General features: G+C 43.3%; 16 pseudogenes; all 16 read right to left on the bottom strand.

Moving 5' to 3' along the window:
• Positions 1 to 1,189: 1,189 nt before the first annotated feature.
• LOC130287092 (U2 spliceosomal RNA) lies at positions 1,190 to 1,453 on the bottom strand (annotated as a pseudogene).
• Positions 1,454 to 2,916: 1,463 nt separating this feature from the next.
• On the bottom strand, positions 2,917 to 3,180 carry LOC130287091 (U2 spliceosomal RNA; annotated as a pseudogene).
• Positions 3,181 to 4,639: 1,459 nt separating this feature from the next.
• On the bottom strand, positions 4,640 to 4,902 carry LOC130288851 (U2 spliceosomal RNA; annotated as a pseudogene).
• Positions 4,903 to 6,369: 1,467 nt separating this feature from the next.
• Positions 6,370 to 6,633, bottom strand: LOC130287090 (U2 spliceosomal RNA; annotated as a pseudogene).
• A 1,473-nt stretch (positions 6,634 to 8,106) lies between these two features.
• Positions 8,107 to 8,370, bottom strand: LOC130289406 (U2 spliceosomal RNA; annotated as a pseudogene).
• Positions 8,371 to 9,832: 1,462 nt separating this feature from the next.
• LOC130286412 (U2 spliceosomal RNA) lies at positions 9,833 to 10,096 on the bottom strand (annotated as a pseudogene).
• A 1,464-nt stretch (positions 10,097 to 11,560) lies between these two features.
• Positions 11,561 to 11,824, bottom strand: LOC130289902 (U2 spliceosomal RNA; annotated as a pseudogene).
• Positions 11,825 to 13,283: 1,459 nt separating this feature from the next.
• On the bottom strand, positions 13,284 to 13,549 carry LOC130289198 (U2 spliceosomal RNA; annotated as a pseudogene).
• Positions 13,550 to 15,017: 1,468 nt separating this feature from the next.
• Positions 15,018 to 15,281, bottom strand: LOC130287383 (U2 spliceosomal RNA; annotated as a pseudogene).
• A 1,457-nt stretch (positions 15,282 to 16,738) lies between these two features.
• Positions 16,739 to 17,002, bottom strand: LOC130287089 (U2 spliceosomal RNA; annotated as a pseudogene).
• A 1,485-nt stretch (positions 17,003 to 18,487) lies between these two features.
• LOC130289186 (U2 spliceosomal RNA) lies at positions 18,488 to 18,753 on the bottom strand (annotated as a pseudogene).
• Positions 18,754 to 20,221: 1,468 nt separating this feature from the next.
• LOC130287088 (U2 spliceosomal RNA) lies at positions 20,222 to 20,485 on the bottom strand (annotated as a pseudogene).
• Positions 20,486 to 21,948: 1,463 nt separating this feature from the next.
• Positions 21,949 to 22,212, bottom strand: LOC130287087 (U2 spliceosomal RNA; annotated as a pseudogene).
• A 1,479-nt stretch (positions 22,213 to 23,691) lies between these two features.
• On the bottom strand, positions 23,692 to 23,955 carry LOC130287086 (U2 spliceosomal RNA; annotated as a pseudogene).
• A 1,461-nt stretch (positions 23,956 to 25,416) lies between these two features.
• LOC130287083 (U2 spliceosomal RNA) lies at positions 25,417 to 25,680 on the bottom strand (annotated as a pseudogene).
• A 1,467-nt stretch (positions 25,681 to 27,147) lies between these two features.
• Positions 27,148 to 27,411, bottom strand: LOC130287745 (U2 spliceosomal RNA; annotated as a pseudogene).
• Positions 27,412 to 27,423: the final 12 nt, after the last annotated feature.

Raw genomic sequence — 27,423 nt, 5'->3', positions numbered from 1 at the left:
TGAAAATTAACAGTATAAACCTGCATCATTTTGGACTCTGGCATTTGCTGAATCCGGGTGACCTGACAATCGATGGTGGTGCCGCTGGTGATTCTGGCCTTCTTGGAATCTGTTGGGCCTATGTGTTAGCTCACACATCACTTGGGTATCCATGGTAACTACCACAACATGGTCATCTGCAGTTTACATCTAGCCCGTGGCATTGAATGGCATTTTAAAAGTGCTAAGGGTCCTGGTGCAATAATCCTCCCATGAGGATCAGCCTCAACGGCTTTGTAGATTGCACTCATGTCAGCAACTCCATATACATTTTTTTTTCTTCATGCTTCTTTCTTCATCCTTTTTTCTTTCTGTCATTCAGACTTTCATTCATTCGATCTCTCTCACTCACTTGCTTTAACTCATTTGTTCTCACTCACTCACTCACTCAATCACTCACTCACTCATTCACTCTCACTCACTCTCACTCTCTCACTCACTCGCTCACTAAGTCAGTCTCTCTCTCTCTCTCTCTCTTTTTCTTTTTATATATATTTTTTTCCGTCTTCTTCTTCTTCTTCTTCAGACCCTGTCATAGCACTAATGCCTTTCCAATACCACCAGCAGATGGAGACACTCCATTGCAACATTGGTTGTGAGCAGCAGTTTCTAAAAACAAATGCCTCATGGCGGATTTCCCATCCATCAATGGATGGTAAATTTTGTTTTTATCATTCACTGACCACAGAAACCAATGCATGGTCAAGCAACAGCAATGACACACCCTTGTGTATAGGCATGAGACCCTCATGTCATTTAACAGGATTCAGCACCACCCACAAGACAGCTACCTGTCATGTCATGTCAAACCTGCACAGGTGTGCTAGATTATTATTATTTAGTTTTATTTTATTTTTTTACACCAATCAGTGTGCAAACATGGTCATTAAAACGCTAAATGAATAGACGTTCATAAACCAGTCAGTGCAACTCATCATTTTGGTCTCCAATTCTCAAACTCAAATTCTCACCCACGGAGGATTAAATGAGAATCTTTCTTGTTTAAGGGTACATTCCCACACGGCGTATTTGCTGCTGCGTATTTTATTTTCTCTGTTGAAGTCAATGGATAGGAAAATACGCAGCACCAAATACGCAGCAAATACGCAGCAAAATACGCCGTGTGGGAACGTACCCTAACACTGGAATGGGGTGGTGCACTGTTCACTACCCGAAGATACTGCCACATCGGGTCAATGCATAGGGCGACAGAAGCAAGCTTCCAAATCAGCTCCCTTTCTCAAAAATCCATTTAATTTATGGTCCCCAGATAGGGAACGTATGTATCAGTATGTGCTCACAAGTCACCCAAGTGCAAGTATTCACACAAAAAAAAACGTGCCTCAGGATGCGATCTGTCGCAAGATCCTTTCTTTTTTTACACTTGATCTAAGCCAAAAGGCCTAGAGGGGATAACCGGGAAAGGGGTGGACCCAACCATGTCCCCTTCATGAGCACTCACATTACTCATAGGAATGGAAGGAAGGCTGGCAGCCAACCAGCCTCCCATACACTTTCTGGGTGGGTGGCAGTCAGCCACCCATACATACATACAGCACAGGCTAAACCCACATCATCACTTAAAAAAAGGACAGGCGACCATTGCACTCTGATGGAGCATTTAGCAATGCAATCCATAGCCTGGCTTTTGCCTGAACCCCCATCACTCCTCCTCTTGCATATAAGACAATATTTCAGATCTGCATATGAAAACAACACGCCTACCTTTGTTGCACATAGCTGCCTGCCTGTCTCTAGTTACCCCACTGGCTGTAGCTGCGTCCCTTCCGACATGGAATAACACCAACTGTAACGATAAACTGAAAATTAACAGTATAAACCTGCATCATTTTGGACTCTGGTATTTGCTGAATCCGGGTGACCTGACAATCGATGGTGGTGCCGCTGGTGATTCTGGCCTTCTTGGAATCTGTTGGGCCTATGTGTTAGCTCACACATCACTTGGGTATCCATGGTAACTACCACAACATGGTCATCTGCAGTTTACATCTAGCCCGTGGCATTGAATGGCATTTTAAAAGTGCTAAGGGTCCTGGTGCAATAATCCTCCCATGAGGATCAGCCTCAACGGCTTTGTAGATTGCACTCATGTCAGCAACTCCATATACATTTTTTTTTCTTCATGCTTCTTTCTTCATCCTTTTTTCTTTCTGTCATTCAGACTTTCATTCATTCGATCTCTCTCACTCACTTGCTTTAACTCATTTGTTCTCACTCACTCACTCACTCAATCAATCACTCACTCACTCATTCACTCTCACTCACTCTCACTCTCTCACTCACTCGCTCACTAAGTCAGTCTCTCTCTCTCTCTCTCTCTTTTTCTTTTTATATATATTTTTTTCCGTCTTCTTCTTCTTCTTCAGACCCTGTCATAGCACTAATGCCTTTCCAATACCACCAGCAGATGGAGACACTCCATTGCAACATTGGTTGTGAGCAGCAGTTTCTAAAAACAAATGCCTCATGGCGGATTTCCCATCCATCAATGGATGGTAAATTTTGTTTTTATCATTCACTGACCACAGAAACCAATGCATGGTCAAGCAACAGCAATGACACACCCTTGTGTATAGGCATGAGACCCTCACGTCATTTAACAGGATTCAGCACCACCCACAAGACAGCTACCTGTCATGTCATGTCAAACCTGCACAGGTGTGCTAGATTATTATTATTTAGTTTTATTTTATTTTTTTACACCAATCAGTGTGCAAACATGGTCATTAAAACGCTAAATGAATAGACGTTCATAAACCAGTCAGTGCAACTCATCATTTTGGTCTCCAATTCTCAAACTCAAATTCTCACCCACGGAGGATTAAATGAGAATCTTTCTTGTTTAACACTGGAATGGGGTGGTGCACTGTTCACTACCCGAAGATACTGCCACATCGGGTCAATGCATAGGGCGACAGAAGCAAGCTTCCAAATCAGCTCCCTTTCTCAAAAATCCATTTAATTTATGGTCCCCAGATAGGGAACGTATGTATCAGTATGTGCTCACAAGTCACCCAAGTGCAAGTATTCACACAAAAAAAAACGTGCCTCAGGATGCGATCTGTCGCAAGATCCTTTCTTTTTTTACACTTGATCTAAGCCAAAAGGCCTAGAGGGGATAACCGGGAAAGGGGTGGACCCAACCATGTCCCCTTCATGAGCACTCACATTACTCATAGGAATGGAAGGAAGGCTGGCAGCCAACCAGCCTCCCATACACTTTCTGGGTGGGTGGCAGTCAGCCACCCATACATACATACAGCACAGGCTAAACCCACATCATCACTTAAAAAAAGGACAGGCGACCATTGCACTCTGATGGAGCATTTAGCAATGCAATCCATAGCCTGGCTTTTGCCTGAACCCCCATCACTCCTCCTCTTGCATATAAGACAATATTTCAGATCTGCATATGAAAACAACACGCCTACCTTTGTTGCACATAGCTGCCTGCCTGTCTCTAGTTACCCCACTGGCTGTAGCTGCGTCCCTTCCGACATGGAATAACACCAACTGTAACGATAAACTGAAAATTAACAGTATAAACCTGCATCATTTTGGACTCTGGTATTTGCTGAATCCGGGTGACCTGACAATCGATGGTGGTGCCGCTGGTGATTCTGGCCTTCTTGGAATCTGTTGGGCCTATGTGTTAGCTCACACATCACTTGGGTATCCATGGTAACTACCACAACATGGTCATCTGCAGTTTACATCTAGCCCGTGGCATTGAATGGCATTTTAAAAGTGCTAAGGGTCCTGGTGCAATAATCCTCACATGAGGATCAGCCTCAACGGCTTTGTAGATTGCACTCATGTCAGCAACTCCATATACATTTTTTTTTTTTCTTCATGCTTCTTTCTTCATCCTTTTTTCTTTCTGTCATTCAGACTTTCATTCATTCGATCTCTCTCACTCACTTGCTTTAACTCATTTGTTCTCACTCACTCACTCAATCACTCACTCACTCATTCACTCTCACTCACTCTCACTCTCTCACTCACTCGCTCACTAAGTCAGTCTCTCTCTCTCTCTCTCTTTTTCTTTTTATATATATTTTTTTCCGTCTTCTTCTTCTTCTTCTTCAGACCCTGTCATAGCACTAATGCCTTTCCAATACCACCAGCAGATGGAGACACTCCATTGCAACATTGGTTGTGAGCAGCAGTTTCTAAAAACAAATGCCTCATGGCGGATTTCCCATCCATCAATGGATGGTAAATTTTGTTTTTATCATTCACTGACCACAGAAACCAATGCATGGTCAAGCAACAGCAATGACACACCCTTGTGTATAGGCATGAGACCCTCATGTCATTTAACAGGATTCAGCACCACCCACAAGACAGCTACCTGTCATGTCATGTCAAACCTGCACAGGTGTGCTAGATTATTATTATTTAGTTTTATTTTATTTTTTTACACCAATCAGTGTGCAAACATGGTCATTAAAACGCTAAATGAATAGACGTTCATAAACCAGTCAGTGCAACTCATCATTTTGGTCTCCAATTCTCAAACTCAAATTCTCACCCACGGAGGATTAAATGAGAATCTTTCTTGTTTAACACTGGAATGGGGTGGTGCACTGTTCACTACCCGAAGATACTGCCACATCGGGTCAATGCATAGGGCGACAGAAGCAAGCTTCCAAATCAGCTCCCTTTCTCAAAAATCCATTTAATTTATGGTCCCCAGATAGGGAACGTATGTATCAGTATGTGCTCACAAGTCACCCAAGTGCAAGTATTCACACAAAAAAAACGTGCCTCAGGATGCGATCTGTCGCAAGATCCTTTCTTTTTTTACACTTGATCTAAGCCAAAAGGCCTAGAGGGGATAACCGGGAAAGGGGTGGACCCAACCATGTCCCCTTCATGAGCACTCACATTACTCATAGGAATGGAAGGAAGGCTGGCAGCCAACCAGCCTCCCATACACTTTCTGGGTGGGTGGCAGTCAGCCACCCATACATACATACATACATACAGCACAGGCTAAACCCACATCATCACTTAAAAAAAGGACAGGCGACCATTGAACTCTGATGGAGCATTTAGCAATGCAATCCATAGCCTGGCTTTTGCCTGAACCACCATCACTCCTCCTCTTGCATATAAGACAATATTTCAGATCTGCATATGAAAACAACACGCCTACCTTTGTTGCACATAGCTGCCTGCCTGTCTCTATTTACCCCACTGGCTGTAGCTGCGTCCCTTCCGACATGGAATAACACCAACTGTAACGATAAACTGAAAATTAACAGTATAAACCTGCATCATTTTGGACTCTGGTATTTGCTGAATCCGGGTGACCTGACAATCGATGGTGGTGCCGCTGGTGATTCTGGCCTTCTTGGAATCTGTTGGGCCTATGTGTTAGCTCACACATCACTTGGGTATCCATGGTAACTACCACAACATGGTCATCTGCAGTTTACATCTAGCCCGTGGCATTGAATGGCATTTTAAAAGTGCTAAGGGTCCTGGTGCAATAATCCTCCCATGAGGATCAGCCTCAACGGCTTTGTAGATTGCACTCATGTCAGCAACTCCATATACATTTTTTTTTCTTCATGCTTCTTTCTTCATCCTTTTTTCTTTCTGTCATTCAGACTTTCATTCATTCGATCTCTCTCACTCACTTGCTTTAACTCATTTGTTCTCACTCACTCACTCACTCAATCACTCACTCACTCATTCACTCTCACTCACTCTCACTCTCTCACTCACTCGCTCACTAAGTCAGTCTCTCTCTCTCTCTTTTTCTTTTTATATATATTTTTTTCCGTCTTCTTCTTCTTCTTCTTCTTCTTCAGACCCTGTCATAGCACTAATGCCTTTCCAATACCACCAGCAGATGGAGACACTCCATTGCAACATTGGTTGTGAGCAGCAGTTTCTAAAAACAAATGCCTCATGGCGGATTTCCCATCCATCAATGGATGGTAAATTTTGTTTTTATCATTCACTGACCACAGAAACCAATGCATGGTCAAGCAACAGCAATGACACACCCTTGTGTATAGGCATGAGACCCTCATGTCATTTAACAGGATTCAGCACCACCCACAAGACAGCTACCTGTCATGTCATGTCAAACCTGCACAGGTGTGCTAGATTATTATTATTTAGTTTTATTTTATTTTTTTACACCAATCAGTGTGCAAACATGGTCATTAAAACGCTAAATGAATCGTTCATAAACCAGTCAGTGCAACTCATCATTTTGGTCTCCAATTCTCAAACTCAAATTCTCACCCACGGAGGATTAAATGAGAATCTTTCTTGTTTAACACTGGAATGGGGTGGTGCACTGTTCACTACCCGAAGATACTGCCACATCGGGTCAATGCATAGGGCGACAGAAGCAAGCTTCCAAATCAGCTCCCTTTCTCAAAAATCCATTTAATTTATGGTCCCCAGATAGGGAACGTATGTATCAGTATGTGCTCACAAGTCACCCAAGTGCAAGTATTCACACAAAAAAAAACGTGCCTCAGGATGCGATCTGTCGCAAGATCCTTTCTTTTTTTACACTTGATCTAAGCCAAAAGGCCTAGAGGGGATAACCGGGAAAGGGGTGGACCCAACCATGTCCCCTTCATGAGCACTCACATTACTCATAGGAATGGAAGGAAGGCTGGCAGCCAACCAGCCTCCCATACACTTTCTGGGTGGGTGGCAGTCAGCCACCCATACATACATACAGCACAGGCTAAACCCACATCATCACTTAAAAAAAGGACAGACGACCATTGCACTCTGATGGAGCATTTAGCAATGCAATCCATAGCCTGGCTTTTGCCTGAACCCCCATCACTCCTCCTCTTGCATATAAGACAATATTTCAGATCTGCATATGAAAACAACACGCCTACCTTTGTTGCACATAGCTGCCTGCCTGTCTCTAGTTACCCCACTGGCTGTAGCTGCGTCCCTTCCGACATGGAATAACACCAACTCTAACGATAAACTGAAAATTAACAGTATAAACCTGCATCATTTTGGACTCTGGTATTTGCTGAATCCGGGTGACCTGACAATCGATGGTGGTGCCGCTGGTGATTCTGGCCTTCTTGGAATCTGTTGGGCCTATGTGTTAGCTCACACATCACTTGGGTATCCATGGTAACTACCACAACATGGTCATCTGCAGTTTACATCTAGCCCGTGGCATTGAATGGCATTTTAAAAGTGCTAAGGGTCCTGGTGCAATAATCCTCCCATGAGGATCAGCCTCAACGGCTTTGTAGATTGCACTCATGTCAGCAACTCCATATACATTTTTTTTTTCTTCATGCTTCTTTCTTCATCCTTTTTTCTTTCTGTCATTCAGACTTTCATTCATTCGATCTCTCTCACTCACTTGCTTTAACTCATTTGTTCTCAATCACTCACTCACTCACTCACTCACTCAATCACTCACTCACTCATTCACTCTCACTCACTCTCACTCTCTCACTCACTCGCTCACTAAGTCAGTCTCTCTCTCTCTCTCTCTTTTTCTTTTTATATATATTTTTTTCCGTCTTCTTCTTCTTCTTCTTCAGACCCTGTCATAGCACTAATGCCTTTCCAATACCACCAGCAGATGGAGACACTCCATTGCAACATTGGTTGTGAGCAGCAGTTTCTAAAAACAAATGCCTCATGGCGGATTTCCCATCCATCAATGGATGGTAAATTTTGTTTTTATCATTCACTGACCACAGAAACCAATGCATGGTCAAGCAACAGCAATGACACACCCTTGTGTATAGGCATGAGACCCTCATGTCATTTAACAGGATTCAGCACCACCCACAAGACAGCTACCTGTCATGTCATGTCAAACCTGCACAGGTGTGCTAGATTATTATTATTTAGTTTTATTTTATTTTTTTACACCAATCAGTGTGCAAACATGGTCATTAAAACGCTAAATGAATAGACGTTCATAAACCAGTCAGTGCAACTCATCATTTTGGTCTCCAATTCTCAAACTCAAATTCTCACCCACGGAGGATTAAATGAGAATCTTTCTTGTTTAACACTGGAATGGGGTGGTGCACTGTTCACTACCCGAAGATACTGCCACATCGGGTCAATGCATAGGACGACAGAAGCAAGCTTCCAAATCAGCTCCCTTTCTCAAAAATCCACTTAATTTATAGTCCCCAGATAGGGAACGTATGTATCAGTATGTGCTCACAAGTCACCCAAGTGCAAGTATTCACACAAAAAAAAACGTGCCTCAGGATGCGATCTGTCGCAAGATCCTTTCTTTTTTTACACTTGATCTAAGCCAAAAGGCCTAGAGGGGATAACCGGGAAAGGGGTGGACCCAACCATGTCCCCTTCATGAGCACTCACATTACTCATAGGAATGGAAGGAAGGCTGGCAGCCAACCAGCCTCCCATACACTTTCTGGGTGGGTGGCAGTCAGCCACCCATACATACATACAGCACAGGCTAAACCCACATCATCACTTAAAAAAAGGACAGGCGACCATTGCACTCTGATGGAGCATTTAGCAATGCAATCCATAGCCTGGCTTTTGCCTGAACCCCCATCACTCCTCCTCTTGCATATAAGACAATATTTCAGATCTGCATATGAAAACAACACGCCTACCTTTGTTGCACATAGCTGCCTGCCTGTTTCTAGTTACCCCACTGGCTGTAGCTGCGTCCCTTCCGACATGGAATAACACCAACTGTAACGATAAACTGAAAATTAACAGTATAAACCTGCATCATTTTGGACTCTGGTATTTGCTGAATCCGGGTGACCTGACAATCGATGGTGGTGCCGCTGGTGATTCTGGCCTTCTTGGAATCTGTTGGGCCTATGTGTTAGCTCACACATCACTTGGGTATCCATGGTAACTACCACAACATGGTCATCTGCAGTTTACATCTAGCCCGTGGCATTGAATGGCATTTTAAAAGTGCTAAGGGTCCTGGTGCAATAATCCTCCCATGAGGATCAGCCTCAACGGCTTTGTAGATTGCACTCATGTCAGCAACTCCATATACATTTTTTTTTCTTCATGCTTCTTTCTTCATCCTTTTTTCTTTCTGTCATTCAGACTTTCATTCATTCGATCTCTCTCACTCACTTGCTTTAACTCATTTGTTCTCACTCACTCACTCACTCACTCAATCACTCACTCACTCATTCACTCTCACTCACTCTCACTCTCTCACTCACTCGCTCACTAAGTCAGTCTCTCTCTCTCTATCTTTTTCTTTTTATATATATTTTTTTCCGTCTTCTTCTTCTTCTTCTTCAGACCCTGTCATAGCACTAATGCCTTTCCAATACCACCAGCAGATGGAGACACTCCATTGCAACATTGGTTGTGAGCAGCAGTTTCTAAAAACAAATGCCTCATGGCGGATTTCCCATCCATCAATGGATGGTAAATTTTGTTTTTATCATTCACTGACCACAGAAACCAATGCATGGTCAAGCAACAGCAATGACACACCCTTGTGTATAGGCATGAGACCCTCATGTCATTTAACAGGATTCAGCACCACCCACAAGACAGCTACCTGTCATGTCATGTCAAACCTGCACAGGTGTGCTAGATTATTATTATTTAGTTTTATTTTATTTGTTTACACCAATCAGTGTGCAAACATGGTCATTAAAACGCTAAATGAATAGACGTTCATAAACCAGTCAGTGCAACTCATCATTTTGGTCTCCAATTCTCAAACTCAAATTCTCACCCACGGAGGATTAAATGAGAATCTTTCTTGTTTAACACTGGAATGGGGTGGTGCACTGTTCACTACCCGAAGATATTGCCACATCGGGTCAATGCATAGGGCGACAGAAGCAAGCTTCCAAATTAGCTCCCTTTCTCAAAAATCCATTTAATTTATGGTCCCCAGATAGGGAACGTATGTATCAGTATGTGCTCACAAGTCACCCAAGTGCAAGTATTCACACAAAAAAAAACGTGCCTCAGGATGCGATCTGTCGCAAGATCCTTTCTTTTTTTACACTTGATCTAAGCCAAAAGGCCTAGAGGGGATAACCGGGAAAGGGGTGGACCCAACCATGTCCCCTTCATGAGCACTCACATTACTCATAGGAATGGAAGGAAGGCTGGCAGCCAACCAGCCTCCCATACACTTTCTGGGTGGGTGGCAGTCAGCCACCCATACATACATACAGCACAGGCTAAACCCACATCATCACTTAAAAAAAGGACAGGCGACCATTGCACTCTGATGGAGCATTTAGCAATGCAATCCATAGCCTGGCTTTTGCCTGAACCCCCATCACTCCTCCTCTTGCATATAAGACAATATTTCAGATCTGCATATGAAAACAACACGCCTACCTTTGTTGCACATAGCTGCCTGCCTGTCTCTAGTTACCCCACTGGCTGTAGCTGCGTCCCTTCCGACATGGAATAACACCAACTGTAACGATAAACTGAAAATTAACAGTATAAACCTGCATCATTTTGGACTCTGGTATTTGCTGAATCCGGGTGACCTGACAATCGATGGTGGTGCCGCTGGTGATTCTGGCCTTCTTGGAATCTGTTGGGCCTATGTGTTAGCTCACACATCACTTGGGTATCCATGGTAACTACCACAACATGGTCATCTGCAGTTTACATCTAGCCCGTGGCATTGAATGGCATTTTAAAAGTGCTAAGGGTCCTGGTGCAATAATCCTCCCATGAGGATCAGCCTCAACGGCTTTGTAGATTGCACTCATGTCAGCAACTCCATATACATTTTTTTTTCTTCATGCTTCTTTCTTCATCCTTTTTTCTTTCTGTCATTCAGACTTTCATTCATTCGATCTCTCTCACTCACTTGCTTTAACTCATTTGTTCTCACTCACTCACTCACTCACTCAATCACTCACTCACTCATTCACTCTCACTCACTCTCACTCTCTCACTCACTCGCTCACTAAGTCAGTCTCTCTCTCTCTCTCTCTTTTTCTTTTTATATATATTTTTTTCCGTCTTCTTCTTCTTCTTCTTCAGACCCTGTCATAGCACTAATGCCTTTCCAATACCACCAGCAGATGGAGACACTCCATTGCAACATTGGTTGTGAGCAGCAGTTTCTAAAAACAAATGCCTCATGGCGGATTTCCCATCCATCAATGGATGGTAAATTTTGTTTTTATCATTCACTGACCACAGAAACCAATGCATGGTCAAGCAACAGCAATGACACACCCTTGTGTATAGGCATGAGACCCTCATGTCATTTAACAGGATTCAGCACCACCCACAAGACAGCTACCTGTCATGTCATGTCAAACCTGCACAGGTGTGCTAGATTATTATTATTTAGTTTTATTTTATTTGTTTACACCAATCAGTGTGCAAACATGGTCATTAAAACGCTAAATGAATAGACGTTCATAAACCAGTCAGTGCAACTCATCATTTTGGTCTCCAATTCTCAAACTCAAATTCTCACCCACGGAGGATTAAATGAGAATCTTTCTTGTTTAACACTGGAATGGGGTGGTGCACTGTTCACTACCCGAAGATATTGCCACATCGGGTCAATGCATAGGGCGACAGAAGCAAGCTTCCAAATCAGCTCCCTTTCTCAAAAATCCATTTAATTTATGGTCCCCAGATAGGGAACGTATGTATCAGTATGTGCTCACAAGTCACCCAAGTGCAAGTATTCACACAAAAAAAAACGTGCCTCAGGATGCGATCTGTCGCAAGATCCTTTCTTTTTTTACACTTGATCTAAGTCAAAAGGCCTAGAGGGGATAACCGGGAAAGGGGTGGACCCAACCATGTCCCCTTCATGAGCACTCACATTACTCATAGGAATGGAAGGAAGGCTGGCAGCCAACCAGCCTCCCATACACTTTCTGGGTGGGTGGCAGTCAGCCACCCATACATACATACAGCACAGGCTAAACCCACATCATCACTTAAAAAAAGGACAGGCGACCATTGCACTCTGATGGAGCATTTAGCAATGCAATCCATAGCCTGGCTTTTGCCTGAACCCCCATCACTCCTCCTCTTGCATATAAGACAATATTTCAGATCTGCATATGAAAACAACACGCCTACCTTTGTTGCACATAGCTGCCTGCCTGTCTCTAGTTACCCCACTGGCTGTAGCTGCGTCCCTTCCGACATGGAATAACACCAACTGTAACGATAAACTGAAAATTAACAGTATAAACCTGCATCATTTTGGACTCTGGTATTTGCTGAATCCGGGTGACCTGACAATCGATGGTGGTGCCGCTGGTGATTCTGGCCTTCTTGGAATCTGTTGGGCCTATGTGTTAGCTCACACATCACTTGGGTATCCATGGTAACTACCACAACATGGTCATCTGCAGTTTACATCTAGCCCGTGGCATTGAATGGCATTTTAAAAGTGCTAAGGGTCCTGGTGCAATAATCCTCCCATGAGGATCAGCCTCAACGGCTTTGTAGATTGCACTCATGTCAGCAACTCCATATACATTTATTTTTTCTTCATGCTTCTTTCTTCATCCTTTTTTCTTTCTGTCATTCAGACTTTCATTCATTCGATCTCTCTCACTCACTTGCTTTAACTCATTTGTTCTCACTCACTCACTCACTCACTCAATCACTCACTCACTCATTCACTCTCACTCTCTCACTCACTCGCTCACTAAGTCAGTCTCTCTCTCTCTCTCTTTTTCTTTTTATATATATTTTTTTCCGTCTTCTTCTTCTTCTTCTTCTTCTTCAGACCCTGTCATAGCACTAATGCCTTTCCAATACCACCAGCAGATGGAGACACTCCATTGCAACATTGGTTGTGAGCAGCAGTTTCTAAAAACAAATGCCTCATGGCGGATTTCCCATCCATCAATGGATGGTAAATTTTGTTTTTATCATTCACTGACCACAGAAACCAATGCATGGTCAAGCAACAGCAATGACACACCCTTGTGTATAGGCATGAGACCCTCATGTCATTTAACAGGATTCAGCACCACCCACAAGACAGCTACCTGTCATGTCATGTCAAACCTGCACAGGTGTGCTAGATTATTATTATTTAGTTTCATTTTATTTTTTTACACCAATCAGTGTGCAAACATGGTCATTAAAACGCTAAATGAATAGACGTTCATAAACCAGTCAGTGCAACTCATCATTTTGGTCTCCAATTCTCAAACTCAAATTCTCACCCACGGAGGATTAAATGAGAATCTTTCTTGTTTAACACTGGAATGGGGTGGTGCACTGTTCACTACCCGAAGATACTGCCACATCGGGTCAATGCATAGGGCGACAGAAGCAAGCTTCCAAATCAGCTCCCTTTCTCAAAAATCCATTTAATTTATGGTCCCCAGATAGGGAACATATGTATCAGTATGTGCTCACAAGTCACCCAAGTGCAAGTATTCACACAAAAAAAAAACGTGCCTCAGGATGCGATCTGTCGCAAGATCCTTTCTTTTTTTTACACTTGATCTAAGCCAAAAGGCCTAGAGGGGATAACCGGGAAAGGGGTGGACCCAACCATGTCCCCTTCATGAGCACTCACATTACTCATAGGAATGGAAGGAAGGCTGGCAGCCAACCAGCCTCCCATACACTTTCTGGGTGGGTGGCAGTCAGCCACCCATACATACATACAGCACAGGCTAAACCCACATCATCACTTAAAAAAAGGACAGGCGACCATTGCACTCTGATGGAGCATTTAGCAATGCAATCCATAGCCTGGCTTTTGCCTGAACCCCCATCACTCCTCCTCTTGCATATAAGACAATATTTCAGATCTGCATATGAAAACAACACGCCTACCTTTGTTGCACATAGCTGCCTGCCTGTCTCTAGTTACCCCACTGGCTGTAGCTGCGTCCCTTCCGACATGGAATAACACCAACTGTAACGATAAACTGAAAATTAACAGTATAAACCTGCATCATTTTGGACTCTGGTATTTGCTGAATCCGGGTGACCTGACAATCGATGGTGGTGCCGCTGGTGATTCTGGCCTTCTTGGAATCTGTTGGGCCTATGTGTTAGCTCACACATCACTTGGGTATCCATGGTAACTACCACAACATGGTCATCTGCAGTTTACATCTAGCCCGTGGCATTGAATGGCATTTTAAAAGTGCTAAGGGTCCTGGTGCAATAATCCTCCCATGAGGATCAGCCTCAACGGCTTTGTAGATTGCACTCATGTCAGCAACTCCATATACATTTTTTTTTCTTCATGCTTCTTTCTTCATCCTTTTTTCTTTCTGTCATTCAGACTTTCATTCATTCGATCTCTCTCACTCACTTGCTTTAACTCATTTGTTCTCACTCACTCACTCACTCACTCACTCAATCACTCACTCACTCATTCACTCTCACTCACTCTCACTCTCTCACTCACTCGCTCACTAAGTCAGTCTCTCTCTCTCTCTCTCTTTTTCTTTTTATATATATTTTTTTCCGTCTTCTTCTTCTTCTTCTTCAGACCCTGTCATAGTACTAATGCCTTTCCAATACCACCAGCAGATGGAGACACTCCATTGCAACATTGGTTGTGAGCAGCAGTTTCTAAAAACAAATGCCTCATGGCGGATTTCCCATCCATCAATGGATGGTAAATTTTGTTTTTATCATTCACTGACCACAGAAACCAATGCATGGTCAAGCAACAGCAATGACACACCCTTGTGTATAGGCATGAGACCCTCATGTCATTTAACAGGATTCAGCACCACCCACAAGACAGCTACCTGTCATGTCATGTCAAACCTGCACAGGTGTGCTAGATTATTATTATTTAGTTTTATTTTATTTTTTTACACCAATCAGTGTGCAAACATGGTCATTAAAACGCTAAATGAATAGACGTTCATAAACCAGTCAGTGCAACTCATCATTTTGGTCTCCAATTCTCAAACTCAAATTCTCAACCACGGAGGATTAAATGAGAATCTTTCTTGTTTAACACTGGAATGGGGTGGTGCACTGTTCACTACCCGAAGATACTGCCACATCGGGTCAATGCATAGGGCGACAGAAGCAAGCTTCCAAATCAGCTCCCTTTCTCAAAAATCCATTTAATTTATGGTCCCCAGATAGGGAACATATGTATCAGTATGTGCTCACAAGTCACCCAAGTGCAAGTATTCACACAAAAAAAAACGTGCCTCAGGATGCGATCTGTCGCAAGATCCTTTCTTTTTTTACACTTGATCTAAGCCAAAAGGCCTAGAGGGGATAACCGGGAAAGGGGTGGACCCAACCATGTCCCCTTCATGAGCACTCACATTACTCATAGGAATGGAAGGAAGGCTGGCAGCCAACCAGCCTCCCATACACTTTCTGGGTGGGTGGCAGTCAGCCACCCATACATACATACAGCACAGGCTAAACCCACATCATCACTTAAAAAAAGGACAGGCGACCATTGCACTCTGATGGAGCATTTAGCAATGCAATCCATAGCCTGGCTTTTGCCTGAACCCCCATCACTCCTCCTCTTGCATATAAGACAATATTTCAGATCTGCATATGAAAACAACACGCCTACCTTTGTTGCACATAGCTGCCTGCCTGTCTCTAGTTACCCCACTGGCTGTAGCTGCGTCCCTTCCGACATGGAATAACACCAACTGTAACGATAAACTGAAAATTAACAGTATAAACCTGCATCATTTTGGACTCTGGTATTTGCTGAATCCGGGTGACCTGACAATCGATGGTGGTGCCGCTGGTGATTCTGGCCTTCTTGGAATCTGTTGGGCCTATGTGTTAGCTCACACATCACTTGGGTATCCATGGTAACTACCACAACATGGTCATCTGCAGTTTACATCTAGCCCGTGGCATTGAATGGCATTTTAAAAGTGCTAAGGGTCCTGGTGCAATAATCCTCCCATGAGGATCAGCCTCAACGGCTTTGTAGATTGCACTCATGTCAGCAACTCCATATACATTTTTTTTTCTTCATGCTTCTTTCTTCATCCTTTTTTCTTTCTGTCATTCAGACTTTCATTCATTCGATCTCTCTCACTCACTTGCTTTAACTCATTTGTTCTCACTCACTCACTCACTCACTCAATCACTCACTCATTCACTCTCACTCACTCTCACTCTCTCACTCACTCGCTCACTAAGTCAGTCTCTCTCTCTCTCTCTCTTTTTCTTTTTATATATATTTTTTTCCGTCTTCTTCTTCTTCTTCAGACCCTGTCATAGCACTAATGCCTTTCCAATACCACCAGCAGATGGAGACACTCCATTGCAACATTGGTTGTGAGCAGCAGTTTCTAAAAACAAATGCCTCATGGCGGATTTCCCATCCATCAATGGATGGTAAATTTTGTTTTTATCATTCACTGACCACAGAAACCAATGCATGGTCAAGCAACAGCAATGACACACCCTTGTGTATAGGCATGAGACCCTCATGTCATTTAACAGGATTCAGCACCACCCACAAGACAGCTACCTGTCATGGCATGTCAAACCTGCACAGGTGTGCTAGATTATTATTATTTAGTTTTATTTTATTTTTTTACACCAATCAGTGTGCAAACATGGTCATTAAAACGCTAAATGAATAGACGTTCATAAACCAGTCAGTGCAACTCATCATTTTGGTCTCCAATTCTCAAACTCAAATTCTCACCCACGGAGGATTAAATGAGAATCTTTCTTGTTTAACACTGGAATGGGGTGGTGCACTGTTCACTACCCGAAGATACTGCCACATCGGGTCAATGCATAGGGCGACAGAAGCAAGCTTCCAAATCAGCTCCCTTTCTCAAAAATCCATTTAATTTATGGTCCCCAGATAGGGAACGTATGTATCAGTATGTGCTCACAAGTCACCCAAGTGCAAGTATTCACACAAAAAAAAACGTGCCTCAGGATGCGATCTGTCGCAAGATCCTTTCTTTTTTTACACTTGATCTAAGCCAAAAGGCCTAGAGGGGATAACCGGGAAAGGGGTGGACCCAACCATGTCCCCTTCATGAGCACTCACATTACTCATAGGAATGGAAGGAAGGCTGGCAGCCAACCAGCCTCCCATACACTTTCTGGGTGGGTGGCAGTCAGCCACCCATACATACATACAGCACAGGCTAAACCCACATCATCACTTAAAAAAAGGACAGGCGACCATTGCACTCTGATGGAGCATTTAGCAATGCAATCCATAGCCTGGCTTTTGCCTGAACCCCCATCACTCCTCCTCTTGCATATAAGACAATATTTCAGATCTGCATATGAAAACAACACGCCTACCTTTGTTGCACATAGCTGCCTGCCTGTCTCTAGTTACCCCACTGGCTGTAGCTGCGTCCCTTCCGACATGGAATAACACCAACTGTAACGATAAACTGAAAATTAACAGTATAAACCTGCATCATTTTGGACTCTGGTATTTGCTGAATCCGGGTGACCTGACAATCGATGGTGGTGCCGCTGGTGATTCTGGCCTTCTTGGAATCTGTTGGGCCTATGTGTTAGCTCACACATCACTTGGGTATCCATGGTAACTACCACAACATGGTCATCTGCAGTTTACATCTAGCCCGTGGCATTGAATGGCATTTTAAAAGTGCTAAGGGTCCTGGTGCAATAATCCTCCCATGAGGATCAGCCTCAACGGCTTTGTAGATTGCACTCATGTCAGCAACTCCATATACATTTTTTTTTCTTCATGCTTCTTTCTTCATCCTTTTTTCTTTCTGTCATTCAGACTTTCATTCATTCGATCTCTCTCACTCACTTGCTTTAACTCATTTGTTCTCACTCACTTACTCACTCACTTAATCACTCACTCACTCATTCACTCTCACTCACTCTCACTCTCTCACTCACTCGCTCACTAAGTCAGTCTCTCTCTCTCTCTCTCTTTTTCTTTTTATATATATTTTTTTCCGTCTTCTTCTTCTTCTTCTTCTTCTTCTTCTTCTTCTTCTTCAGACCCTGTCATAGCACTAATGCCTTTCCAATACCACCAGCAGATGGAGACACTCCATTGCAACATTGGTTGTGAGCAGCAGTTTCTAAAAACAAATGCCTCATGGCGGATTTCCCATCCATCAATGGATGGTAAATTTTGTTTTTATCATTCACTGACCACAGAAACCAATGCATGGTCAAGCAACAGCAATGACACACCCTTGTGTATAGGCATGAGACCCTCATGTCATTTAACAGGATTCAGCACCACCCACAAGACAGCTACCTGTCATGGCATGTCAAACCTGCACAGGTGTGCTAGATTATTATTATTTAGTTTTATTTTATTTTTTTACACCAATCAGTGTGCAAACATGGTCATTAAAACGCTAAATGAATAGACGTTCATAAACCAGTCAGTGCAACTCATCATTTTGGTCTCCAATTCTCAAACTCAAATTCTCACCCACGGAGGATTAAATGAGAATCTTTCTTGTTTAACACTGGAATGGGGTGGTGCACTGTTCACTACCCGAAGATACTGCCACATCGGGTCAATGCATAGGGCGACAGAAGCAAGCTTCCAAATCAGCTCCCTTTCTCAAAAATCCATTTAATTTATGGTCCCCAGATAGGGAACATATGTATCAGTATGTGCTCACAAGTCACCCAAGTGCAAGTATTCACACAAAAAAAAAACGTGCCTCAGGATGCGATCTGTCGCAAGATCCTTTCTTTTTTTTACACTTGATCTAAGCCAAAAGGCCTAGAGGGGATAACCGGGAAAGGGGTGGACCCAACCATGTCCCCTTCATGAGCACTCACATTACTCATAGGAATGGAAGGAAGGCTGGCAGCCAACCAGCCTCCCATACACTTTCTGGGTGGGTGGCAGTCAGCCACCCATACATACATACAGCACAGGCTAAACCCACATCATCACTTAAAAAAAGGACAGGCGACCATTGCACTCTGATGGAGCATTTAGCAATGCAATCCATAGCCTGGCTTTTGCCTGAACCCCCATCACTCCTCCTCTTGCATATAAGACAATATTTCAGATCTGCATATGAAAACAACACGCCTACCTTTGTTGCACATAGCTGCCTGCCTGTCTCTAGTTACCCCACTGGCTGTAGCTGCGTCCCTTCCGACATGGAATAACACCAACTGTAACGATAAACTGAAAATTAACAGTATAAACCTGCATCATTTTGGACTCTGGTATTTGCTGAATCCGGGTGACCTGACAATCGATGGTGGTGCCGCTGGTGATTCTGGCCTTCTTGGAATCTGTTGGGCCTATGTGTTAGCTCACACATCACTTGGGTATCCATGGTAACTACCACAACATGGTCATCTGCAGTTTACATCTAGCCCGTGGCATTGAATGGCATTTTAAAAGTGCTAAGGGTCCTGGTGCAATAATCCTCCCATGAGGATCAGCCTCAACGGCTTTGTAGATTGCACTCATGTCAGCAACTCCATATACATTTTTTTTTCTTCATGCTTCTTTCTTCATCCTTTTTTCTTTCTGTCATTCAGACTTTCATTCATTCGATCTCTCTCACTCACTTGCTTTAACTCATTTGTTCTCACTCACTCACTCACTCACTCACTCAATCACTCACTCACTCATTCACTCTCACTCACTCTCACTCTCTCACTCACTCGCTCACTAAGTCAGTCTCTCTCTCTCTCTCTCTTTTTCTTTTTATATATATTTTTTTCCGTCTTCTTCTTCTTCTTCTTCAGACCCTGTCATAGTACTAATGCCTTTCCAATACCACCAGCAGATGGAGACACTCCATTGCAACATTGGTTGTGAGCAGCAGTTTCTAAAAACAAATGCCTCATGGCGGATTTCCCATCCATCAATGGATGGTAAATTTTGTTTTTATCATTCACTGACCACAGAAACCAATGCATGGTCAAGCAACAGCAATGACACACCCTTGTGTATAGGCATGAGACCCTCATGTCATTTAACAGGATTCAGCACCACCCACAAGACAGCTACCTGTCATGTCATGTCAAACCTGCACAGGTGTGCTAGATTATTATTATTTAGTTTTATTTTATTTTTTTACACCAATCAGTGTGCAAACATGGTCATTAAAACGCTAAATGAATAGACGTTCATAAACCAGTCAGTGCAACTCATCATTTTGGTCTCCAATTCTCAAACTCAAATTCTCAACCACGGAGGATTAAATGAGAATCTTTCTTGTTTAACACTGGAATGGGGTGGTGCACTGTTCACTACCCGAAGATACTGCCACATCGGGTCAATGCATAGGGCGACAGAAGCAAGCTTCCAAATCAGCTCCCTTTCTCAAAAATCCATTTAATTTATGGTCCCCAGATAGGGAACGTATGTATCAGTATGTGCTCACAAGTCACCCAAGTGCAAGTATTCACACAAAAAAAAACGTGCCTCAGGATGCGATCTGTCGCAAGATCCTTTCTTTTTTTACACTTGATCTAAGCCAAAAGGCCTAGAGGGGATAACCGGGAAAGGGGTGGACCCAACCATGTCCCCTTCATGAGCACTCACATTACTCATAGGAATGGAAGGAAGGCTGGCAGCCAACCAGCCTCCCATACACTTTCTGGGTGGGTGGCAGTCAGCCACCCATACATACATACAGCACAGGCTAAACCCACATCATCACTTAAAAAAAGGACAGGCGACCATTGCACTCTGATGGAGCATTTAGCAATGCAATCCATAGCCTGGCTTTTGCCTGAACCCCCATCACTCCTCCTCTTGCATATAAGACAATATTTCAGATCTGCATATGAAAACAACACGCCTACCTTTGTTGCACATAGCTGCCTGCCTGTCTCTAGTTACCCCACTGGCTGTAGCTGCGTCCCTTCCGACATGGAATAACACCAACTGTAACGATAAACTGAAAATTAACAGTATAAACCTGCATCATTTTGGACTCTGGTATTTGCTGAATCCGGGTGACCTGACAATCGATGGTGGTGCCGCTGGTGATTCTGGCCTTCTTGGAATCTGTTGGGCCTATGTGTTAGCTCACACATCACTTGGGTATCCATGGTAACTACCACAACATGGTCATCTGCAGTTTACATCTAGCCCGTGGCATTGAATGGCATTTTAAAAGTGCTAAGGGTCCTGGTGCAATAATCCTCCCATGAGGATCAGCCTCAACGGCTTTGTAGATTGCACTCATGTCAGCAACTCCATATACATTTTTTTTTCTTCATGCTTCTTTCTTCATCCTTTTTTCTTTCTGTCATTCAGACTTTCATTCATTCGATCTCTCTCACTCACTTGCTTTAACTCATTTGTTCTCACTCACTCACTCACTCACTCAATCACTCACTCATTCACTCTCACTCACTCTCACTCTCTCACTCACTCGCTCACTAAGTCAGTCTCTCTCTCTCTCTCTCTTTTTCTTTTTATATATATTTTTTTCCGTCTTCTTCTTCTTCTTCTTCTTCAGACCCTGTCATAGCACTAATGCCTTTCCAATACCACCAGCAGATGGAGACACTCCATTGCAACATTGGTTGTGAGCAGCAGTTTCTAAAAACAAATGCCTCATGGCGGATTTCCCATCCATCAATGGATGGTAAATTTTGTTTTTATCATTCACTGACCACAGAAACCAATGCATGGTCAAGCAACAGCAATGACACACCCTTGTGTATAGGCATGAGACCCTCATGTCATTTAACAGGATTCAGCACCACCCACAAGACAGCTACCTGTCATGGCATGTCAAACCTGCACAGGTGTGCTAGATTATTATTAATTAGTTTTATTTTATTTTTTTACACCAATCAGTGTGCAAACATGGTCATTAAAACGCTAAATGAATAGACGTTCATAAACCAGTCAGTGCAACTCATCATTTTGGTCTCCAATTCTCAAACTCAAATTCTCACCCACGGAGGATTAAATGAGAATCTTTCTTGTTTAACACTGGAATGGGGTGGTGCACTGTTCACTACCCGAAGATACTGCCACATCGGGTCAATGCATAGGGCGACAGAAGCAAGCTTCCAAATCAGCTCCCTTTCTCAAAAATCCATTTAATTTATGGTCCCCAGATAGGGAACGTATGTATCAGTATGTGCTCACAAGTCACCCAAGTGCAAGTATTCACACAAAAAAAAACGTGCCTCAGGATGCGATCTGTCGCAAGATCCTTTCTTTTTTTACACTTGATCTAAGCCAAAAGGCCTAGAGGGGATAACCGGGAAAGGGGTGGACCCAACCATGTCCCCTTCATGAGCACTCACATTACTCATAGGAATGGAAGGAAGGCTGGCAGCCAACCAGCCTCCCATACACTTTCTGGGTGGGTGGCAGTCAGCCACCCATACATACATACAGCACAGGCTAAACCCACATCATCACTTAAAAAAAGGACAGGCGACCATTGCACTCTGATGGAGCATTTAGCAATGCAATCCATAGCCTGGCTTTTGCCTGAACCCCCATCACTCCTCCTCTTGCATATAAGACAATATTTCAGATCTGCATATGAAAACAACACGCCTACCTTTGTTGCACATAGCTGCCTGCCTGTCTCTAGTTACCCCACTGGCTGTAGCTGCGTCCCTTCCGACATGGAATAACACCAACTGTAACGATAAACTGAAAATTAACAGTATAAACCTGCATCATTTTGGACTCTGGTATTTGCTGAATCCGGGTGACCTGACAATCGATGGTGGTGCCGCTGGTGATTCTGGCCTTCTTGGAATCTGTTGGGCCTATGTGTTAGCTCACACATCACTTGGGTATCCATGGTAACTACCACAACATGGTCATCTGCAGTTTACATCTAGCCCGTGGCATTGAATGGCATTTTAAAAGTGCTAAGGGTCCTGGTGCAATAATCCTCCCATGAGGATCAGCCTCAACGGCTTTGTAGATTGCACTCATGTCAGCAACTCCATATACATTTTTTTTTCTTCATGCTTCTTTCTTCATCCTTTTTTCTTTCTGTCATTCAGACTTTCATTCATTCGATCTCTCTCACTCACTTGCTTTAACTCATTTGTTCTCACTCACTTACTCACTCACTTAATCACTCACTCACTCATTCACTTTCACTCACTCTCACTCTCTCACTCACTCGCTCACTAAGTCAGTCTCTCTCTCTCTCTCTCTTTTTCTTTTTATATATATTTTTTTCCGTCTTCTTCTTCTTCTTCTTCTTCTTCTTCTTCTTCAGACCCTGTCATAGCACTAATGCCTTTCCAATACCACCAGCAGATGGAGACACTCCATTGCAACATTGGTTGTGAGCAGCAGTTTCTAAAAACAAATGCCTCATGGCGGATTTCCCATCCATCAATGGATGGTAAATTTTGTTTTTATCATTCACTGACCACAGAAACCAATGCATGGTCAAGCAACAGCAATGACACACCCTTGTGTATAGGCATGAGACCCTCATGTCATTTAACAGGATTCAGCACCACCCACAAGACAGCTACCTGTCATGGCATGTCAAACCTGCACAGGTGTGCTAGATTATTATTATTTAGTTTTATTTTATTTTTTTACACCAATCAGTGTGCAAACATGGTCATTAAAACGCTAAATGAATAGACGTTCATAAACCAGTCAGTGCAACTCATCATTTTGGTCTCCAATTCTCAAACTCAAATTCTCACCCACGGAGGATTAAATGAGAATCTTTCTTGTTTAACACTGGAATGGGGTGGTGCACTGTTCACTACCCGAAGATACTGCCACATCGGGTCAATGCATAGGGCGACAGAAGCAAGCTTCCAAATCAGCTCCCTTTCTCAAAAATCCATTTAATTTATGGTCCCCAGATAGGGAACGTATGTATCAGTATGTGCTCACAAGTCACCCAAGTGCAAGTATTCACACAAAAAAAAACGTGCCTCAGGATGCGATCTGTCGCAAGATCCTTTCTTTTTTTACACTTGATCTAAGCCAAAAGGCCTAGAGGGGATAACCGGGAAAGGGGTGGACCCAACCATGTCCCCTTCATGAGCACTCACATTACTCATAGGAATGGAAGGAAGGCTGGCAGCCAACCAGCCTCCCATACACTTTCTGGGTGGGTGGCAGTCAGCCACCCATACATACATACAGCACAGGCTAAACCCACATAATCACTTAAAAAAAGGACAGGCGACCATTGCACTCTGATGGAGCATTTAGCAATGCAATCCATAGCCTGGCTTTTGCCTGAACCCCCATCACTCCTCCTCTTGCATATAAGACAATATTTCAGATCTGCATATGAAAACAACACGCCTACCTTTGTTGCACATAGCTGCCTGCCTGTCTCTAGTTACCCCACTGGCTGTAGCTGCGTCCCTTCCGACATGGAATAACACCAACTGTAACGATAAACTGAAAATTAACAGTATAAACCTGCATCATTTTGGACTCTGGTATTTGCTGAATCCGGGTGACCTGACAATCGATGGTGGTGCCGCTGGTGATTCTGGCCTTCTTGGAATCTGTTGGGCCTATGTGTTAGCTCACACATCACTTGGGTATCCATGGTAACTACCACAACATGGTCATCTGCAGTTTACATCTAGCCCGTGGCATTGAATGGCATTTTAAAAGTGCTAAGGGTCCTGGTGCAATAATCCTCCCATGAGGATCAGCCTCAACGGCTTTGTAGATTGCACTCATGTCAGCAACTCCATATACATTTTTTTTTCTTCATGCTTCTTTCTTCATCCTTTTTTCTTTCTGTCATTCAGACTTTCATTCATTCGATCTCTCTCACTCACTTGCTTTAACTCATTTGTTCTCACTCACTCACTCACTCAATCACTCACTCACTCATTCACTCTCACTCACTCTCACTCACTCGCTCACTAAGTCAGTCTCTCTCTCTCTCTCTCTTTTTCTTTTTATATATATTTTTTTCCGTCTTCTTCTTCTTCTTCTTCTTCTTCTTCAGACCCTGTCATAGCACTAATGCCTTTCCAATACCACCAGCAGATGGAGACACTCCATTGCAACATTGGTTGTGAGCAGCAGTTTCTAAAAACAAATGCCTCATGGCGGATTTCCCATCCATCAATGGATGGTAAATTTTGTTTTTATCATTCACTGACCACAGAAACCAATGCATGGTCAAGCAACAGCAATGACACACCCTTGTGTATAGGCATGAGACCCTCATGTCATTTAACAGGATTCAGCACCACCCACAAGACAGCTACCTGTCATGTCATGTCAAACCTGCACAGGTGTGCTAGATTATTATTATTTAGTTTTATTTTATTTTTTTACACCAATCAGTGTGCAAACATGGTCATTAAAACGCTAAATGAATAGACGTTCATAAACCAGTCAGTGCAACTCATCATTTTGGTCTCCAATTCTCAAACTCAAATTCTCACCCACGGAGGATTAAATGAGAATCTTTCTTGTTTAACACTGGAATGGGGTGGTGCACTGTTCACTACCCGAAGATACTGCCACATCGGGTCAATGCATAGGGCGACAGAAGCAAGCTTCCAAATCAGCTCCCTTTCTCAAAAATCCATTTAATTTATGGTCCCCAGATAGGGAACGTATGTATCAGTATGTGCTCACAAGTCACCCAAGTGCAAGTATTCACACAAAAAAAAACGTGCCTCAGGATGCGATCTGTCGCAAGATCCTTTCTTTTTTTACACTTGATCTAAGCCAAAAGGCCTAGAGGGGATAACCGGGAAAGGGGTGGACCCAACCATGTCCCCTTCATGAGCACTCACATTACTCATAGGAATGGAAGGAAGGCTGGCAGCCAACCAGCCTCCCATACACTTTCTGGGTGGGTGGCAGTCAGCCACCCATACATACATACAGCACAGGCTAAACCCACATCATCACTTAAAAAAAGGACAGGCGACCATTGCACTCTGATGGAGCATTTAACAATGCAATCCATAGCCTGGCTTTTGCCTGAACCCCCATCACTCCTCCTCTTGCATATAAGACAATATTTCAGATCTGCATATGAAAACAACACGCCTACCTTTGTTGCACATAGCTGCCTGCCTGTCTCTAGTTACCCCACTGGCTGTAGCTGCGTCCCTTCCGACATGGAATAACACCAACTGTAACGATAAACTGAAAATTAACAGTATAAACCTGCATCATTTTGGACTCTGGTATTTGCTGAATCCGGGTGACCTGACAATCGATGGTGGTGCCGCTGGTGATTCTGGCCTTCTTGGAATCTGTTGGGCCTATGTGTTAGCTCACACATCACTTGGGTATCCATGGTAACTACCACAACATGGTCATCTGCAGTTTACATCTAGCCCGTGGCATTGAATGGCATTTTAAAAGTGCTAAGGGTCCTGGTGCAATAATCCTCCCATGAGGATCAGCCTCAACGGCTTTGTAGATTGCACTCATGTCAGCAACTCCATATACATTTTTTTTTCTTCATGCTTCTTTCTTCATCCTTTTTTCTTTCTGTCATTCAGACTTTCATTCATTCGATCTCTCTCACTCACTTGCTTTAACTCATTTGTTCTCACTCACTCACTCACTCACTTAATCACTCACTCACTCATTCACTCTCACTCACTCTCACTCTCTCACTCACTCGCTCACTAAGTCAGTCTCTCTCTCTCTCTCTCTTTTTCTTTTTATATATATTTTTTTCCGTCTTCTTCTTCTTCTTCTTCTTCAGACCCTGTCATAGCACTAATGCCTTTCCAATACCACCAGCAGATGGAGACACTCCATTGCAACATTGGTTGTGAGCAGCAGTTTCTAAAAACAAATGCCTCATGGCGGATTTCCCATCCATCAATGGATGGTAAATTTTGTTTTTATCATTCACTGACCACAGAAACCAATGCATGGTCAAGCAACAGCAATGACACACCCTTGTGTATAGGCATGAGACCCTCATGTCATTTAACAGGATTCAGCACCACCCACAAGACAGCTACCTGTCATGTCATGTCAAACCTGCACAGGTGTGCTAGATTATTATTATTTAGTTTTATTTTATTTTTTTACACCAATCAGTGTGCAAACATGGTCATTAAAACGCTAAATGAATAGACGTTCATAAACCAGTCAGTGCAACTCATCATTTTGGTCTCCAATTCTCAAACTCAAATTCTCACCCACGGAGGATTAAATGAGAATCTTTCTTGTTTAACACTGGAATGGGGTGGTGCACTGTTCACTACCCGAAGATACTGCCACATCGGGTCAATGCATAGGGCGACAGAAGCAAGCTTCCAAATCAGCTCCCTTTCTCAAAAATCCATTTAATTTATGGTCCCCAGATAGGGAACGTATGTATCAGTATGTGCTCACAAGTCACCCAAGTGCAAGTATTCACACAAAATAAAACGTGCCTCAGGATACGATCTGTCGCAAGATCCTTTCTTTTTTTACACTTGATCTAAGCCAAAAGGCCTAGAGGGGATAACCGGGAAAGG

This window comes from Hyla sarda, chromosome 8, assembly GCF_029499605.1.
Source record: "Hyla sarda isolate aHylSar1 chromosome 8, aHylSar1.hap1, whole genome shotgun sequence".
Taxonomy (NCBI): Eukaryota; Metazoa; Chordata; class Amphibia; order Anura; family Hylidae; genus Hyla; species Hyla sarda.
The sequence above is the reverse complement of the archived record's forward strand: the minus strand, read 5'-3'. Positions and strand labels throughout refer to the sequence as shown.